Source organism: Anabrus simplex, chromosome 10 (assembly GCF_040414725.1).
Source record: "Anabrus simplex isolate iqAnaSimp1 chromosome 10, ASM4041472v1, whole genome shotgun sequence".
NCBI lineage: Eukaryota > Metazoa > Arthropoda > Insecta > Orthoptera > Tettigoniidae > Anabrus > Anabrus simplex.
The window spans coordinates 3,201,381-3,220,257 of NC_090274.1; the positions used below are offsets into that span (position 1 = coordinate 3,201,381).

Sequence of the window (18,877 nt, forward strand, 5' to 3'; positions counted from 1 at the left end):
CCACCAGGCAGGCTGTACGTAGAACTACAGTTGGCTGAGAGCTTGAACCATTTCTTAGCTTCCAAACAACGACGGTTCCATTTGCAGCAACTGCACAGACAACATTCCATTATCCTTGATAATCATTTTTAGAAAATATTGAGAGTTCTTATATGGTATTTTAAATTTGAATGAATCAGGTTTTCCTACACCTTGACTTGGCCCTGTTTAATGGCTGGATGTATTCACTACTGCACGTTTTCTGTGATGGTTCATAGTGAAACATGTTGCTACGAACACAAACACTCCATACACGACTAAAATCCAAGGACCCTCTGAACTGAACCATTTAGCCAGGGAGCCAAACAAATTAAACAGTAAAATATTCTAATTAAGTACAAATTTTGAACAGCATGTTGTATAAGAGTGTCAAGGGACCATGAGAGTTCAAACTACACGGTTGTTCCTAAATGAGTGTCACTTTTCTGAAATTTATTGTGATATGAGTACTTTACATATCAGTGTGAATGATGTACCAAAAGACGAACAATCTCTCCAAGTTTGTTTGACATACCTTACAAGTGTTTGTGTGTGCCTTTGGATACGCGGCAGACATCCAGGCGATAGTCCAACTCCGCCCACACCCCCGCCAGCATGTTACTGTCGATCGTTCCTATCGCTTTTGTGATGCGATCTCAGAGGTCATTCAAGTCAGCAGGAAATGGTGGAATATAGACCCTGTCCTTCACATATCCCCAGAGAAAGAAATCACATGGGGTTAGGTCTGGGGAACGGAGTGGCCACCGCAACAATGCAACGTCATTGTCAGCAGTTCGTCCAATCCAACATTGCGGTAAGTTCTCGTTCATGATGTAGATGCTGATTTCTATAGAGAAACTGAAATATTCATCGCCATAAGACCTATCTGTGTCGGTGCGACGTAAAGCAAATAGCAAATAGCAAAAAAAAAAAAAAAAAAAAATGATATGTTTGTCCTGGATGAGCAAATTTATAATACCAATATAGTTGGTCCGTTATTGGACATTATAAATTTTTCAGCTAACTCATTCCTGGTTGCCAGCGTTTCGCCCCAGTGTGCTAAGTTGGGCTCATCAGTTGGTAAATAGCACACCTACCAAGACGCATGGCTAGTGCATATTGTGGAGGTATTTTTGAAAATGAGACAGTCTCTCATAATGCATTGGCACTGCTGGTGGCTCCAAGTAGCCTACGCAGTGGCCTCATGGCACGTCCTTGTGATAACGAGTGCGAAATCGCCGCTGAACAGTAACACTAGCCTCTCTTTTGCAAATTCTATCACATAAATGCCATTTTGAACACTTGAACACTTCTCCTGTCTAATGACCAAGGGCATCACAACAACATGCACACGCTTAGTTTCTGTTTCCATACGTACATGATTGGGACTCGCACGTCCCATACAGCAACATCAAGATGTTATCCAGATGTGACACTGATTTATTGTAATTGTAATCAACCATAAATTTCACTCTCAGTGCTGTCATGGTTTTTAAATGGGGTTGTGTACTGCTGGGAACCGTGATCAAATCAGCAGCTTAGTTGTTGCATTCGCACTGAGAAGGCTGAGCTTTGAATCCCGGTTGATCCTGGGATGAGATTTTCATCTCATAAATCGCATGGCATCAGGAAGGGCATTGAGGCAATGAGGATGGGTGGCTCCAGCTAACCCAGAAAGAGCTGAACTACTGCAGTCTGTTGGCTACATTTCTTTGTACCAAGCGAGTTGGCTGTGCAGTTAGGGGCGCACAGCTGCGAACTTGCATTCGGGAGATAGTGGGTTCGAACCCCAGTGTCGCCAGCCCTGAAGATGGTTTTCCGTGGTTTCCCATTTTCACACCAGACAAATGCTGGGGCTGTATCTTAATTAAGGCCATGGTCGCTTCCTTCCCACTCTTAGGCCTTCCCTATCTCATCGTCACCGTCGTGCAACGTACAGCAAGTTGTAAAAAAAAAAAAAAAATCATTTATTTGTTTATGTATGGACCCAGCTATGCAAGTGTGACTGTGATGTCAGGAGCTCTACTGTAACTATAGTAAATGTGTATATGTCTAGGAAACAGGTGGAGAGAGCCGTGGGTAGAGTACACTAAATTTTCACCTCGAGCTGTTGTCAGTGGAGGATAGAATGATGATGGTCATTGTTGGCAAGTAGATGCTGTGTAAGGTGAGGGGAGTGGTGGGGGAGACAGACAAGAAGTCTGGGTGATTTCCCTGAATCTGAACACCAGTTGATGTCCCACTTTGGAACCTCTAAGGGTGAGAGGTTGCGAAGTGCTGACTGCCCAGCTTTCTACATTGGCTTAACTAACAACACGCTAGCTAAACTGTATATGCAGCCACTGTAGTGTTCTTCGTGTTGCCATTCACAGCAGGCACTATCAAACCACATTCTGTCGCATGTTCGATTATGATGGCCGTGAAAATGGATTTTGCTTTTTCGGTTTGATTTTACCACAAACACAACTTACACTTGCAACTGCCTGTTGCTACTGATAACATATATCTGTCTCTCTCCAGATGGTTGAGACGCTGGCCATCTGATCCCAACTTGGCACGTTTGATCCTGGCTCAGTCCGGTGGAGCCTGCGGGACTAAATTCTGGCATCTAAGCATCTCCGAAAACCGTAAAAGTAGTTAGTGGGACGTAAAAACGATAACGTCATTATTCTGTTGCTCTCACCACACTTTCAGTGAATATTGCTGTGGTGCAGATAGCCAGACTGCTCAGCCCTGTTCCTAAGACTTGTCGTGTTTATCTATTGTGCATTTCTATCTTTCTGTATATGACTTAATTCTTGCATTTTTTTTTTTTTTCAGGCTGCTTATTTCTGCAATTGTTGGTGGTGTTCATCTACCTCAAGACATGACCGAGGTAGTAAAGGCGGAATGGAACGTGCACTTTCAGACGATATACATAATCTTTTTTTTTTTTTCAAATTTTTTTCTAGTAATGTTGTCAGGCTTTCGCAACAAGCTCTTAGCAGGAACAGTTATGTGCAATAAGAACGACGAGTGCCACCGCCTTCACAACCAGGTTCTTGCTAAGTTGAGAGATGTAGACACTTTTGTGGACGTGTATGTTGTTGTTGTTAAAATATTTGTTTGACTATTATGTGATTTCAAGTCAAGAGCTGGCAAGTTTCTTCACTAACCGTCTCCATCAAGGAGCTCAGCCTAGCACGGCCCACACAGCTAAAACGCACAGTTCTCCTTCGATGTATGTTTGGTCGGGCTGACAATTTGTAATATTCAATGTGAACTGAAACTTCACATTGAAATTTTAAAGAAAACATTTTGAAAATTATCGGTTTGCCGTGAATATGTAGTCCATTTACTGCCACGTGCAATCACGAGAAAAAGTTAACAAATTGAACTTTCCAAATTAACTGTTGCGACATTAAAAAAAATTAATTGCCTCAATTTATGGAAGCCCTAGTAAATGTTAAAAAGACATCATCCATTTTGCATTGAATTTTGTTCTAGTAATTATTTTTAAGTCCTGTTCAAAAAATAACTGAAGCTTCAGAATGATTCTTAGTTAGGTTTTGTCTTCTTCAAAGTATTCCCCTCCTCCAATAATACAATGCTTCCAACAGTCCTGGTAGGCACTTTGGGGGCTTGTGCACACTTCTGCCTGAGTTTGATCTGTCATTCCGGGTGAATAGAGAATAAAAACTGTTGTGCCTCGATCAGGAGGCTAGGGTGGATGAAGAAGCATAGTTGTATTTGTCATTAATTCACGAATCATCAGTGATATGTAAGCAGATTTCTCCACAAGTCTCGTCTGTTCTCTCAAATGTGTCAAGACTTCGAGATAATACTAGTGGTTCACTGTTTGACCTGGGGTCCAGGAATGGTTCAACACCATTGATGTTGAAAAAGACCATCGACAACAGTTTCATGTTACCATTGATGCTTTCACGGCCCATGCTTATAGACACGATGTAGGCTTTTGGGCTTATGCCGTGTCAAGCCGAAGCATATAAGCCCAAAAGTCTATATCATGTCTAACAGTTTCATGTTTGACTTGACAGACCATGCTTACTTGTGTCTTGGCAAATTTTTTCTACATCACTGATGATTGCTATAAACTGATTTCATCCTTTGATACCATCTCTGGGAAGTTTGTCTCTAATTTGAAGCAGAAGTGAATGTTGATATGCTGCTTGTAATATTCAGACATCTCGACAGTCGCAAACCAACGGCAGCTCAGAATTCGGATTTGCATGATGTTTTCAAAGTTCAGGGCTTATTTTTATAGGCCTTGTATTTAACTTCCTCGTGACAGTTAATTTTCCATATAATATTTTGTCTGGGGACGACGAATTCACTACAGAAGTCAACAATTCTTTATAATTTTCCATACGAAATACATGTCAGTGTATTCTTACTGAATTCTGGACGCCAATACTGTTTATCGTTTCTGACCTTTAGAGAACTGTGGCTGACACTCTTTTACCTGTTGTGGGCAGTGCTATTTTCAAGGAGCTCATAATAAACGTATACTTGGGCAGTTATCGAAGAAATAGATAGAGGAGCAAGACATGGATGAAAGATACTTTCATTCCTTAAGTTCATAGCTGTGCTTCCAAAACTTGTTAGTAACTGCCCATGCCTTCGGCTATTTACAGTTTTGATTTTTTACATATCATTGTTGGTGCACATCGAGTGAGAACACAAGCAAGCTCGGAGATGTGTCGGGGTTGCTCTCGACACTGTCGGCCCAAACTACCTGGTGCACTCTAGTACAAATGGGCTTACAGTGTTAATGGCAGCTCTGCTGTGACATGGTTCCGAGTGTTTTTCTATTCAGTACATTAAACCTATTGGAGAACATCATGTATGTTGTGTGTGTTTGATTTTGTCAAGTCTTCCTTCCGTCTTCTGTCCATTTCCCAGGATAGTAAAAATAATAAAATTCCAGACCTGAGGAAACATTACAATAGAGTAAAATAATATATTATTATTGGTCCACCTTTTCAATACAAAATGAAAATTACATAGGTGGACCAATAATAATATATTATTTTACTCTATTGTAATCACAGTTCAATACGGATCTATCATTATGAAATTTCTTTTAATTACTGAGGAAACATGCCATGGTTTGCACACGATCTGTCACCACCGATACTTAAACATCGTAGACCAGTGGTGGTAAATTAATAAACACACTTAAACGAAGACCAAGTAGATCAGTTATGACAACACTGGCCCCACTCCTTCACCCCTGTGTTCCAGAGTGCAATGCTCCATCAGAGCTGTCCAGGAGGAACAGTGGGAACAGAGAACAGAGCGAGTCTGTGTACAGCATCATTTCTTCAGAAATTCTCAATATCCTGCTTGGCAAGATGGGTCTCACAAGACACTTGAGAAGAGTATCCACAATAACATGTTCAGTGTTCCAATCAAAGTGAATAGCATAGAGGTATGCACGAGCGAAAAGAAAGGTGTGATTCACCCCATTCAACATACGAGGCAGATCGCAGAATCTGTCATTTCATTTGAGATAGGAAAGATTGAATGCAATTCTTTTTAGTGCACATTGCCGGCTACTAAAAAAAGTCATGAACCTAGGAGAATTTACAGAAAATAAAGTACAATGTCATTGTTCTTCCCACCAAAAATACATTAGATATGATTTGCCTTCTGAAGAATAACAAGACTTTTCAAGACCGTAGCATTGGCTAATGGCCCTTCTCTTCTACTTTGCAAGGTGCATTACAAAACTCTTCTGCTCATTTCATTTTCACACGTATAGTAGAGCATAGTTTATCTGGACACCAAACAACCGTAATTACAATAGAGTAAATTAATGTATTATTAGGGTCCACCTTTTCAATACAAAATGATAATGCATAAATGATTAGGGACTAGTTTTGACCTAGAACTAGGTCATCGTCAGCCTAAAGCAAAATTAAAACACAAATACCGAAGAAATTAAACAATGTAAAGACACGTAAGGTCTCGTAAAAGTACATACCATGTGAGATATTGTGCAGCACTATGTTAAAAAATAACTATGAAAGAGATTCATAAAAAGTCCAGTGCGCATTAGAAAGATGTTATAGATAGGCAAGAATCCATTATACAAAATTATTACAAACTCTAAATTCAAAACATAACGACATTCTTAAAAATCTTAAATTAACATTTTCTAGAACCTCTAGTACTTTTAACTAACATGATTTTCTTCATGTCTGCCCCCGCAAATCTCCCGCAACTCAACACGACTCCCTCCCTGTCCGACCACGCAAATCTCTCGCAACCAACAACATATAAACTCAACGCCCCACCTACGCCCTCCCCTGCCAATCTCACATCAATACAATACTAGAAGCACAAGTGTCAGTCAATCAGTGCTACCATAGCAACTGATTAATACCATAAGAGTCAAAGAAATAAATTAACATACACATAATGTTGTTTTCTTCAACTGACCTTTGCATAACTGACTTACATCTTTACACACGAAAGGGTAAGTGTTTATACATTCTCCATTTTTTCTTTTTAAACCCACATTCTCTTAAAAAATACCTTTCCTAAGCATTCACTCTCCTCTTGCTACAGACTTCACACCAAAAAGCTCTAATAAACGTCAATATCTCTTCGACTTTCACTCCTTCAAGCAAGATAAATATATAATTGGTCTGTATTAGCTACAATCTTATTGTCATTAAAATCACACATACATATATCATCAACCTAGTCAATACTTAAAATTACTGTAGTTCTCCAAATCCAAGACAACTGTTTTTTCTCAATCTCATGTGAAAAATCAAGGGTCGTCTTGTATTTGCGACCTAACAGTAATAAACACCACGGTAACCAGCTGCTGTTTTTCACTCCCCCTCCGCGTGTGCACACAAAACTAGTTGACGATCAACGTCCGCCTCTTTATTATACATCGCTAGTCGTGGCAACAGATTGTACAGTGCCTGCGTGTAACGTCACTGGATCTCGGGAAATAGTGACAGGACCTGTACAAAAACGTTTCTCAAATCTGCTGAATGGCATCAAAACGTGTAAGCCTTTGAATTCTTAGAATGGCCACGGCTGCTCTGTGGCAGAGTTATAACTGTACCTGACACTTAGGAAAATTAAGTTTTATACACAGCAGGGATATTTTCACGATGGATCGTCTTATTGTAAAGATACGTGGAACAGGTATTGCCAGCAAATTTTCAATGGGTTCTCGTCGATATTATGATCTCAGAATTGATTACTGGTTATTAAAGACGCAAAAATAAAGAACACTTGTGCAGTCGCAAGAAAATACAGCATAGGCTTAATTAAAGTGAATATTCGGTGTTAGCGTGAAGACAAAGATAGCTTAAAAATGCGTACCGTCGAGTGGGGAAACTTGGGACAATTTTGGGTATATTTATGTTGGTTGAAACTACCTACCCTGTATATAATGCTAATGTTATTCTCAGCTGAAGTGAGTGTTTCAGGCACACTTTCTAACCTTTATAAGTTGAGATATGTACATAATAGTTGTGATTTAGTTTCATTATTATTTCCGTTTGCTTTAGTAACCTTCTAAAACTTCATATATCAAGGAGAGCTGAAGTATCATTAAAATCAGTTTATTAGTGTCTCGCATAACCTAGAATTTATTAAATGTAACAACAATGTATTGAGCTGATATAAGCGAGATTTCATAAACAAATGTATGATACTTGTTCAGTCGCAAGAAAATACAGCATAGGCTTAATTCAAGTGAATATTCGGTGCCAGCGTGAAGACAAAGATAGCTTAAAAATGCTATCTTGGGGCACCTTGAATTATTTTTTGCAGATATTTATCAGCATGCCTAGAAAGAACAAAACGAGAGAGTGGGAGCAGGAAATACCATTATTTTATCCATGAGGCTTTGAAAATAGCTATAAAATGTGTAAAATTTGGAGGTATGTCATTCAGGAAGGCATCAGAGTCATTTAATATACCAAAATCTACTCTACAGAGGAAGGTGGCAAACAAAAATAGTATAAGTTATGGTCGCCCTCATGTATTGTCATCAGAAGATGAGAAATCACTGACTCATGAACTTATTGTAGCTAGTAAGTGGGGTTTTTCTTTCACAGCTTTTGACATTTGTTGCCTGGTTGCAGCCTTTCTGGACCAAACTGGTGTTAAGGAACCACACTTTAAGAATTTCAAATTTAGGTTTGGTACCAGGACTAAAACTGAGCCTCCGTGGCTCAGACTGCAGCGCGTCGGCCTCTCACCGCTGGATACCGTGGTTCAAATCCCGGTCACTCCATGTGAGATTTGTGCTGGACAAAGCGGAGGCGGGGCAGGTTTTTCTCTGGGTACTCCGGTTTTCCCTGTCATCTTTCGTTCCAGCAACACTCTCCATACTCATTTCATGGCATTTATCACTCATTAATAAAAATCACCTTGGGAGTGGCGACCCCATTGTAATAACAGCCTATATGTTTCATTCATTTCATCCCTGACCCGGTCAGTGACTAGAAAACAGGTTGTAGGTTTTCATTTTCACCATGACTAAAATGGATAAACTGACACTTTAATATTTCATTTGGGAAAGTTTATGTTTAAAATAGAAATGTAATGATCACAAACAATGAATAAATTTATTTGTTTTAGTATAATAAACCACAAAATAGCAGTGTAACCGAAACATGAAAATTGTAGCAATTTGAAAATAAAATCTATTATGGTGAACTTAAATTAGATTATGTTGATGACTGTGTAACTAAAATCAAGGAGAAAGCCCTTCATGGTTCTCCCAAGTTTGATTCATAATGGTTAACATGATGTTTCTGTGCCATTTGTATTACTGCCCCAAGTATCCCCTCCTGGAGGGAAACTTGGGACACTTTGTTTTGAATTAAATTAAAGCAGTTTAAATAATATTTTCGCAGGGTTTATTGCACAGATGTTGACAGCCACCGCAGACCTGTTCCCTGTAATTAATTCAAGTTTGTATGATTATAGTTTAACCTGTCCCAAGTAACCCCGCTTGACGGTACTGTACAAAAAAATGCATTCAATGGTCCACAACAAGGATGCTTTAAAAAAGTCTGAGATGAAATTGTAAGGTATGTGCGAGAAAAACTGAAGGGTGGAATGGCCATAACGCGGCGCAATAAAGTCGTTCATTAACCTTCAACGTCCGCGTCGTTATTAGGCCTATACATCGCTAGCCACTGAAGTCGGCCAAACATGGCAAGCGAAACGTGCATATAGCGGCAGCCGGATGTACTTGACGCCGAGTAAAATTAACAGTTTTGTAGACAGCAGGAAGATTTTCCTGATGGATTGTTGTATTTTAGAGACATGGAACAGGTATTGCTGGCAAATTTTCAACGGGTTCTCTTTGATATTATGATGCCAATTTTAGGTTAATGGTTATTAAAACTGCGAAAATAAAGAATAGTTTGTGCAGCTGTAAAAAAAATACGCCATAACTAAAGCCAATGTTCGGCGTTGGCAGAAAGATAGTATAAAAATGCGTCCTGTACAAGAAAGGCATTAATATGATTTTACAAAACATATTTTAAGCCTGATGTAATTTTTTTTTGGAAAAAGTGGGGGGTCGGCTTGGATTAAGAGAAATACGTATATGTTAAATGTTTATTACCACATTACATCCCGTATATGTACAATGAATCAATAACAGTAAATTTCCACCTTTTTGATACTTACTAAACAAATCAATCAATTAATCAATCATATACAGTACATGTTTCATACCATTTGGAACATCTTCAGCTGTATTACAACACTTACGTGAAATTACAAAGTATTTTATCTTCTTAAGAACATCTTAATAAGTCCCATGCTTTACTTAAAATCTATGTTTATTTAAAAAATTGAAATAAATTAAAATCAATGTGGATGGTTGACTGGGGTGGTGAAATGGGAGGGAAAATGATTTACTTATTTTAGCCTATATCTATTCTTTGGAACAGATGTTATAAAAACTGTTTTTGTTTCTAGCAGTTTTCACTATGATATATGATATTCTCCTTGTATACTAATAAAATGTTTTTGAAAAATAATTTTCCTTTGTCACTGTTCTATATTTTACAAGGATGTTCTCTTCATTTGCTCCTTCCAAGGCGAATGTTGTTTGTTCTAATTTTATAAAAGTGTCTCTTGAATTCAATTAATTCAGGATTCCTGAAGCTGATTGCTGTCATACTATTATTAAAAGAGCTTCCCCGAAATCTGAAATGAAATAAAATAGGGAATTGCTTTTTAAAAGCATTTTTTAACATTGCACAAGGAAACCTAGTATATAAAAGAGCGGTTTTATATCTTGTTGACAAATTGTACTGTGGAAAATTCTAAATTCCCATGGAGGGAATTAGATATTTTTCACCAATAGAGCATGTCAAAAACATATCAGATGTAAGGTTTTTCAGGCGTTTGCTCTATTAACCAGCGTTTCGTCTTCGTCTAAAATATCTAATTCCCTCTATGGGAATTTAGAATTTTCCATTCGGAATTGCTAGGCGGGCAATAATTCCATGTGGAGATTTATCTCCCGAATGCAGTTATCAGACTGTGCCTCATATATAGACTTCTGATAAGCTCACCTGCATACACCCAGCGTCAGTGGGTAGGGTCTGACACATCCCACTCTGACGAGTCTAGTGTCAGACCTAAGACGAAACGCTGGTTAATAGAGCAAACGCCTGAAAAACCTTACATCTGATAAATTCTACTGTGTCCTTGGAGGAGTGACGGCTGATGCAGCCTTCTGTCTTGTGACTGATGTGTGTGTTCCAAAGCTTCCTCCACCTTCGGAGGAAGCAAGGCTGTGGAGTGGGGAGGAGGCGTGTCGCTTATGGTCACGGTTTCAGCTTTAGAAGATGGGGTAGGGGTAATAGATATACAGGAGGACGGAAGTTAGTTCATTTTCTTTCTTTTATTGTCTTTTATTCTTTTATATGAAGGGATATTATCACATTTGGAAGCATTAGGCATTAAAAACAATACAGACAATAAAAGAAAGAAAATGAACGAACTTCCGTTGTTCAGTATATCTGTTCCCTCTACCCCATCTTCTAAATGATGATATAGATGTTGATACCCATAGGGAACCTGAAATGTAAGTCCCAAGTGAGTAAATTTATAATACCATTATAAATGGTCCGTTATTGAACATCATAAATTTTCCAGCTAATTCATTCCTGGTTGCCAGCGTTTCGCCCCCGTGTACTAAGTTGGGCTCATCAGTTAGTACTTAGCACACCCACCAAGAAGCTGGCTAGTGCATACTGTGAAGGCCACCGCGTAGGCTACTCGGAGCTACAGGCAGTGCCAGTGGCGAAACGCTGGCAACCAGGAATGAGTTACCTGGAAAATTGATAATGTCCAATAACAGACCATTTATATTGGTATAATTTATTTTTTCTCATTCGGGACATATATTTCAGGTTCCCTATGGGAATCAACACCTATATCATCTGATGGCCAAGCAGGCATCAATTTTTGGTAATGAGACCAAGTCTCTCGTAGTGCATTGGCACTGCCGGTGGCTCCAAGTAGCCTACGCGGTGGCCTCCATGGTATGCACTAGCCAGTAGAGTTGGGTACTATGTCCCTGTTTCGGAACACTGTGCAGGTGCACAGTTATGCTTCGCTATTCCGGAACACCGAGTGTCAATTGTTCCGAAACATTCTCAAGCAAGACGGAGACACTGACTCGCTGTCCCGCCAGAAGCGCCACTATGCACCGCCCATCGCTTACTAGCTGACTATGTAGTAGGCGCAAGGGACACGGTACTGTAACTGCGCAGTGGAGAGAACTTCAAGAGGCAACATTACATGCTCCGTGCCAACGGGAATGTGCATGTACCGAACGTGCTGTGTGGTTGGTGTGTGCCTGTGTGTAGTTATGGCCGTGTCCAGCATAAAGCTGCACGGAACGTGAACGAACAGTCGGAACACTGAAATTCGCGCCCTGTAATCATGTTTAAAGGCTGCTTTTAGGTTAATATTTTTCCGGTCAATATGAAATACACATACCACGGTTACAATGGCAGTACAGGTGTTTAAAAGTAACTAATTATTTTCACCAGTTGAATGTATCGGCCTGTATTGTGAGTAATTAGGGCCAGGATAAAACTTCACAGCATGTGAGAAAACAGTCGGAACTCTGAATGAAATACGCACTTAAAAAATCATTAATGGTTATGAATTTCATGTTTTTGGTCCGTATTGAACTGAGAATAATATATAACAACGTAAACGTACTAGTTTCGAAACTAGTACCGTGTAATTTATAATTTTGTGAATATATTTTAGTATTGAAAAGGTGGAAACGTTTACGTTGTTATTATTATTACTTATATACTAAAAAAATCATGTCTAAATTTTCTTTTTAGGATAAGAATGTTTTCATTCATTCTCAAAATACACCTGTCACAGTTACACTGGCAGTGCATGTGTTTACAAATGTTACAATGTTATTTTCACCAATTAAAAGTATACTTGCACAGTTGAAGAAACATACGTCAGTGCTCTGTTCACGTACACAAAATACAAGCGAAACACGAAGATAAAAATTAAACACTATATACAAAGATTAAAAATAAAACTATACACGCAGAACACGAAAATAAAAACAGTGGGATGTTTAAGTTTGAAATGTCTTGTCATTGTGCCGGTTGAAGATCCCTTTGCAGACAAAATAGAACATAAATTCCATTTTACTCTGTCCGGTTTTCTTCTGGTAAAAAAGTCCTGAACAGGACTCCGATGTGACATGCAAAGTTTACCGTCTTTTGTACGGTTTAATTACTTTCGTGCTATTATGCTCTTTGCACTTCGAATTCCTTCCCTCTCAATTTCCATTTACCTTCTTTAATATCTCAAATATTTCCCTCAACACTTTCTTGGGGTTTGAAGTTAAAAATTAATTTGGACTTTAAGGAAACTTTTAAGCCCCCCCCCCCAAAAAAAATATGGGTCATTGCTTTGGATTTAAAAATATAACTGGATGAAAACATTGTTGTACTTTCGTGGTGTTATGCTCTCTGCACTTCGCCGTTTATTTCTCTCAGCTTCCATTTACCTTCTTTAATATCTCGAAAATTTCCCTCAACACTTTCTCGGGGATTGACGTTAAAAATTAATTTGGACTTTCAGGAAATTTTTAAGCCCACGAAAAATATAGGTCATCGCTTTGGAATTAAAGATATAACTGGATAAAAAAATGTTTACACTCCACCACAGGGCAGCACACAGCCGGTGTCGACAGACACAGCCAAGGCCAACTAGTCTATCTAGTGTGGCCTTCGAAACAGCACGTTCGGTATAGGCACATTCCAGCTGACGCGGAGCATGTCGTGTTGCCTCTCGAAGTTCTCTCTACTACGCAGTTACAGTCCCGTGTCCCATGTGCCGGTACTCTGTACCGAAACACTCCGCCTCAAGCTCCTAATGTTGCGGAACAACTGAATGTTCCGGTCTGCCCAACCCTACTAGCCAGCATCTTGGTGGGTGTGCTAGGTACCAACTGATGAGCCCAACTTAGCATATGGGGGCAAAACGCTGGCAACCAGGAATGAGTTAGCTGGAAGATGTATAATGTCCAATAATGGACCATTTATATTGGTACCATCTTCTAAAGCCGAAACCGTGACCGTAAGCAAGTTGCCTCCTCCCCACTCCACAGCCTTGCCTCCCGTGAAGGTGGAACCAGCTTTGGAACACACACATCATTACTTCACAAGACGAAGGCTGCATCGGCCGTCACTCCTCCAAGGACACAGTAGATTTTGTCAACAACAAGATATAAAACCGCTCTTTTATATACTAGGTTTCCTTGTGCAATGTTAAAAAATGCTTTTAAAAAGCAATTCCCTATTTTATTTCATTTCAGATTTCGGGGAAGCTCTTTTAATAATAGTATGACAGCAATCAGCTTCAGGAATCCTGAATTAATTGAATTCAAGAGACACTTTTATAAAATTAGAACAAACAACATTCGCCTTGGAAGGAGCAAATGAAGAGAACATCCTTGTAAAATATAGAACAGTGACAAAGGAAAATTATTTTTCAAAAACATTTTATTAGTATACAAGGAGAATATCATATATCATAGTGAAAACTGCTGGAAACAAAAACAGTTTTTATAACATCTGTTCCAAAGAATAGATATAGGCTAAAATAAGTAAATCATTTTCCCTCCCATTTCACCATCCACATTGATTTTAATTTATTTCAGTTTTTTAAATAAACATAGATTTTAAGTAAAGCATGGGACTTATTAAGATGTTCTTAAGAAGATAAAATACTTTGTAATTTCACGTAAGTGTTGTAATACAGCTGAAGATGTTCCAAATGGTATGAAATGTGTACTGTATATGATTGATTGATTGATTGATTGATTGATTGATTGATTGATGCCAATATAAGTATCAAAAATATGGAAATTTACTGTTATTGATTCATTGTAAATAGGATTTGATACGGGGAATGAAGCTGATTTCTTGCAATCCCGTACATGTTTCGAGTGCATGAATTCTCTCTTCTTCAGCAGTTGTACAAATTGTCCAAAAATCTTAGGCTATAATATTATACATAGTCATCTAGTTACAAGTTAACCTGTAAAGCAACCCATTCTGACATCTCCTAGTTAAACTACGTCTGTGTTAATAATCAAGTAATACACTTTCTTCTACTTACAATCCAGCCTTGTCACCACGGCGAGCCATGGTGACGTAGCAGTGGGACTAACATAATGGAAGAAAGTTGACAGTGAATAGAAGATGCATACACGTATGACTAAATTGTCGTTGGAGGAAAGAGATGAGTAATGATCCGGTTTGGAGGTTGTTGAACTGACTTGCATGCTGCCCTACGACAATGACAGAAAGCAAGGTTGATTGTGTTTACATCTGTACAGCTGACTGACATGTAAGTTATTTATACAGGGTGAAGCGAAATTCGCGCACTCGGGCATCGCAGCGTGACTCCTCACATGCCAGCAATAAAAAAATGTCTCTCACAACAGTTCGTCCTGGGAGTATATGCGGCAGAAAAACAACATTGATGAGTGGCAATCTGGCAACACTGTAACCACATGTAAGGTAACTACCTCTGGCAGCACGTACGAGTCATGCTGTACACTTGGTGCAGTGGATAGAGTTTTGGGTTAGCATGCAGGAGGTCGAGGGTTCGATCCTGGGTTGAGGCGCACTTTTTAATTTGCTAATTTCCATCAGACATTACATACTGTAATACAGGAAGACACCGTTTCTTAGGTCACATGTATCCTACATTTACAAAATTTAGTAACGCTGAACACGTTGTAACACATCTAGTAGATGAAGTGGTGCGAATAAATTCACGCCCACGACGTAGAAAGGGCGTCTTTCAAAGATGACCAATTTAAATGAATGTTCGTGCATTTCTAGGATCCTAGTATGCAAGTGCGTCCGCCTCTGTGGTGTAGTGGGTTCGATTCCCGGCTCTGCTACGAAATTTGAAAAGTGGTACGAGGGCTGGAACGGGGTCCACTCAGCATCCAGAGGTCAACTGAGTATAGGTGGGTTCGATTCCCACCTCAACCATCCTGGAAGTGGTTTTTCATGGTTTCGCACTTCTCCTCTAGGCAAATGCCGGGATGGTACCTAACTTAAGGCCACGGCTGCTTCCTTGTCTATCCCTTCAAATTTTCCCATCCCCCCTCAAGGACCCTGTTCAGCATAGCAGGTGAGGCCACCTGGGAGGGGCACTGGTCATCCTTTCCAGTTGTATGCCCCGACCCAGAGTCTGAAGCTTCCAGGATACTGCCCTTGAGGTGGTAGAGGTGGGATCCCTCGCTCTGTCCGAGGGAAAAATCGAGCCTGGAGGGTAAACAGATCAAGAAGAAGAAGAAGTATGTAAGTGCAAATGGTTTCTAGAGGACCCGCTTCAATCGCTGTTGACGATTAAGATGCCATATACAATACCACCTGCACTACATTTACGAAATAAAAAACAAGCTTCAAACCAGGATCGAAACCCTCGACCTCCTGCATGCTAACCCAAAACTCTATGCACTGCACCAACTGTACAGCACGAGTAATACGTGCTGACAGAGGTAGTTACCCTACATGTGGTTACAGTGTTGCCAGATTGCCACTCTCAACGTCCTTTTTCTCCCGCATATACTCGCAAGGCGATTTTTTGCAAGAGACATTTTTTCATTGCTGGCATGTGAGGAGTCGCGCTGCGGCGCCCGAGTGCGCGAATTTCGCTTCACCCTGTATATATTTTAGAAGTTTGGAATATCAATTATGGGATTTAAGGCAGATTTTATATTGTTTAATGGCGAGAGCATAGACACACATCTAGTTGGTGTTGGCTCAAGAGCAGAGGAGGAAGCTGCGAACTCTTTAGTGGAAAGTTTTAATAAGTTTGGGTGAAATAGACACGTATTTTAGCGCAATGAGTAGACGTAACACAGATGCAGTTTAACTAGGAGATGTTAGAATGAGTTGCTTTATAGGTCAGGAGTAGATTTGTAACCTTAAGATGGTGTATATTATGAAGTTTTTGAACAATTTGTATAACCGCTGAAGAAGAGACAATTGATGTGCCGGTACGGGATGTAATGTGGTGATAAACATTTAACGTATTGACGAGGCTGATGGTATATGTACGAGGGCAGATCAGAAAATAAGTTGCACTTCCCAGTTAAGGCCATTTATTACACCACCTATACAACAGCAACACGACTATAACGACATACACTGTAACGTCACTTTTCCACATAGTTTTTAAGAGACTCCAAACATTTCTGCGAACGCACAAACAACTTGTCGATGCCGGATGCATAGAAATTTCCTCCAGCGTTCTGCAACCACTCGGAGACAGCGGCCTTCACCTCCTCATCGGTCTGGAAACGTCGACCACCGAGCTCCGTTTTGAGCGTACCGAACAGATAAGTTACATGGCGCTAGGTTGGGACTGTAGGGTGGATGTTGCCAGACCTCCCACTTGAAACGCTGCAGCAGTTCTCTCGTTTGGCGGGCCTTGTGAGGTGTTGCGTTACCGTGCAAAAAAATCACACTGGCGCTCAATATCCCCCGGCGTTTCTCTTTAATCGCTTTACACAACCGGTGCAACGTTTGACAATACGACGACGCGTTGATTGTCGTTCCTTTCGGCATGAATTCCACGTGCAGCAAACCCTCCATGTCAAAGAACACTGTCGCCATAACCTTACTGGCTGAAGGTTGAACCTTGGCCTTCTTTCGTTGTGGTGATGAGGGGTGTACCCATTCCATTGATGTTCGCTTCGTTTCGGGGGTGAAGTGGTGGGCCGACGTTTCGTCGCCTGTGACGATTCGCCGCAGAAACCCGTTGCCGTCTGCGGCATAGCATTGCAAAAATGCCAGGGAGGATTGGAAACGTTGTCCCTTGTGCTCATTGGTGAGAACACGTGGGACTCATCTTTGACACAGCTTATGATATCCAAGGTCCTCGTGAACAATGGCGAACACACTGGCATACGACATGTTCAGCTGCGTCGCGATTTCTCTCAGTTTAATGCGCCGGTTCTATCTAATGACCGCATTCACACTGTTGACCTTTGCACGGGTCCTGGACGTTGCGGGCCTGCCTTCGCGATGGTTGTCCGTGATATCCGTGCGTCCGGGTTCGAATTGCTGACACCACTTTGCGATATCTTGCCGGGAAATGGCCCGCCCTCCATACACAGCACTAATTTCACGATGAATGTCCGTGCAATTCTTCCTTTTGGCCCATAGGAATCGGATTGTCGCACGCACCTCATATTTGGAGTGAACGTCCAGTTGACGCGCCATTGCATTTGGCCGCTATTCACACAATACTAGATAAGACACCACAGCGACCTGCCTAACAGACGTGTGGGCAGTGTCTGTCCCTTTCTCCGCTGTGCCCACGTTTGCGACACACAGCGCGCTGTTGCGGCGCATTAGTGCAACTAACCTTTTGATCCACCTACGTATTTGTAGTTAATGTGATAGAGGACACAATGACAGTGACCCAACTTTTCAAATCTTACATCATGAGATTGTTTCTCTGGTGCAAGATGTAAGTCGGGATGATGGAAAGGATGAAAGCCTATAGAGCGTTCCAACCTTAAATTGCAGTACAGCGTAGATGGAGCGCGCTGTTGCAAAATCGACTCGTGAAGATCTCGCTCGAGTGTGACTCAAACAGGGTGTCACAGTTCCACATTTTTCGTTTGTAATATTGTAATTTTAAGTTCATTCATTCATAAATTAATATTTGTAGGGTGGTAAAATAAATACAACATTCCTTAATTACTGGCGTTGCTCTTAGACATTGGACGTACACATTCTATCATTTCTGCAAGACCTGATGTTCCCGCTTTGGATGAAACGGGTTCGGGAGATGAACTTGAGGATGATCCGGACGATGAAGAAAGTCGTATTAAAAACATTTCATCGTCGACATCGTCCTGTAATTCGTCTGCTTTCATCAAATCTCTATCATTTTTCTTTACTTCGTTCACGTAATTTGCCCAATTGTCTTATGTTTTTATGGCACAAAAATGTTAGTTCAGGATTTGGAACAAAATCATGTTCATTACCCGCGTGGACTACGGCAAATCACGGTCCTCGGCTTTTCGGTGGCCTAAGTCCCGAACTCACCACTTCAAGAGCGTTCTGCCGTGCACTTTTCACTGTCGTATCCTTCCATTCTCTTGTCACTGCCTGCCCGATATTTACCCACGATTAATCTGTGTAAATTATAGCTTTATTTTGTGCCCTCAAACGTTTTATCTCCCTGAGATATTGTGCCTCCAATTAATAATTTCATCGGTTTCAATGAAAGCTGCTTTATTACCCCGTCTTAAATAACGGAAGCCTATAGC

The 18,877-nt window shown here is 40.4% G+C and overlaps 1 protein-coding gene across 2 annotated transcripts in view; it reads left to right on the plus strand.

Annotated features, from left to right (window-relative positions):
- The window catches only part of TppII (Tripeptidyl-peptidase II), a 220,050-nt gene that overhangs the window by 131,339 nt on the left and 69,834 nt on the right, over window positions 1-18,877 (plus strand). Inside the window, exon 22 of one of the 2 annotated variants that reach the window (XM_067154735.2) lies at window positions 2,839-4,864. The exons of the other annotated variant lie outside the window; for it this stretch is intronic. The gene's annotated coding sequence lies outside the window, so the exon portion shown is untranslated. Of the gene's footprint in view, window positions 1-2,838; window positions 4,865-18,877 lie in introns of those variants that run through there. 2 annotated transcript variants of the gene reach the window in all.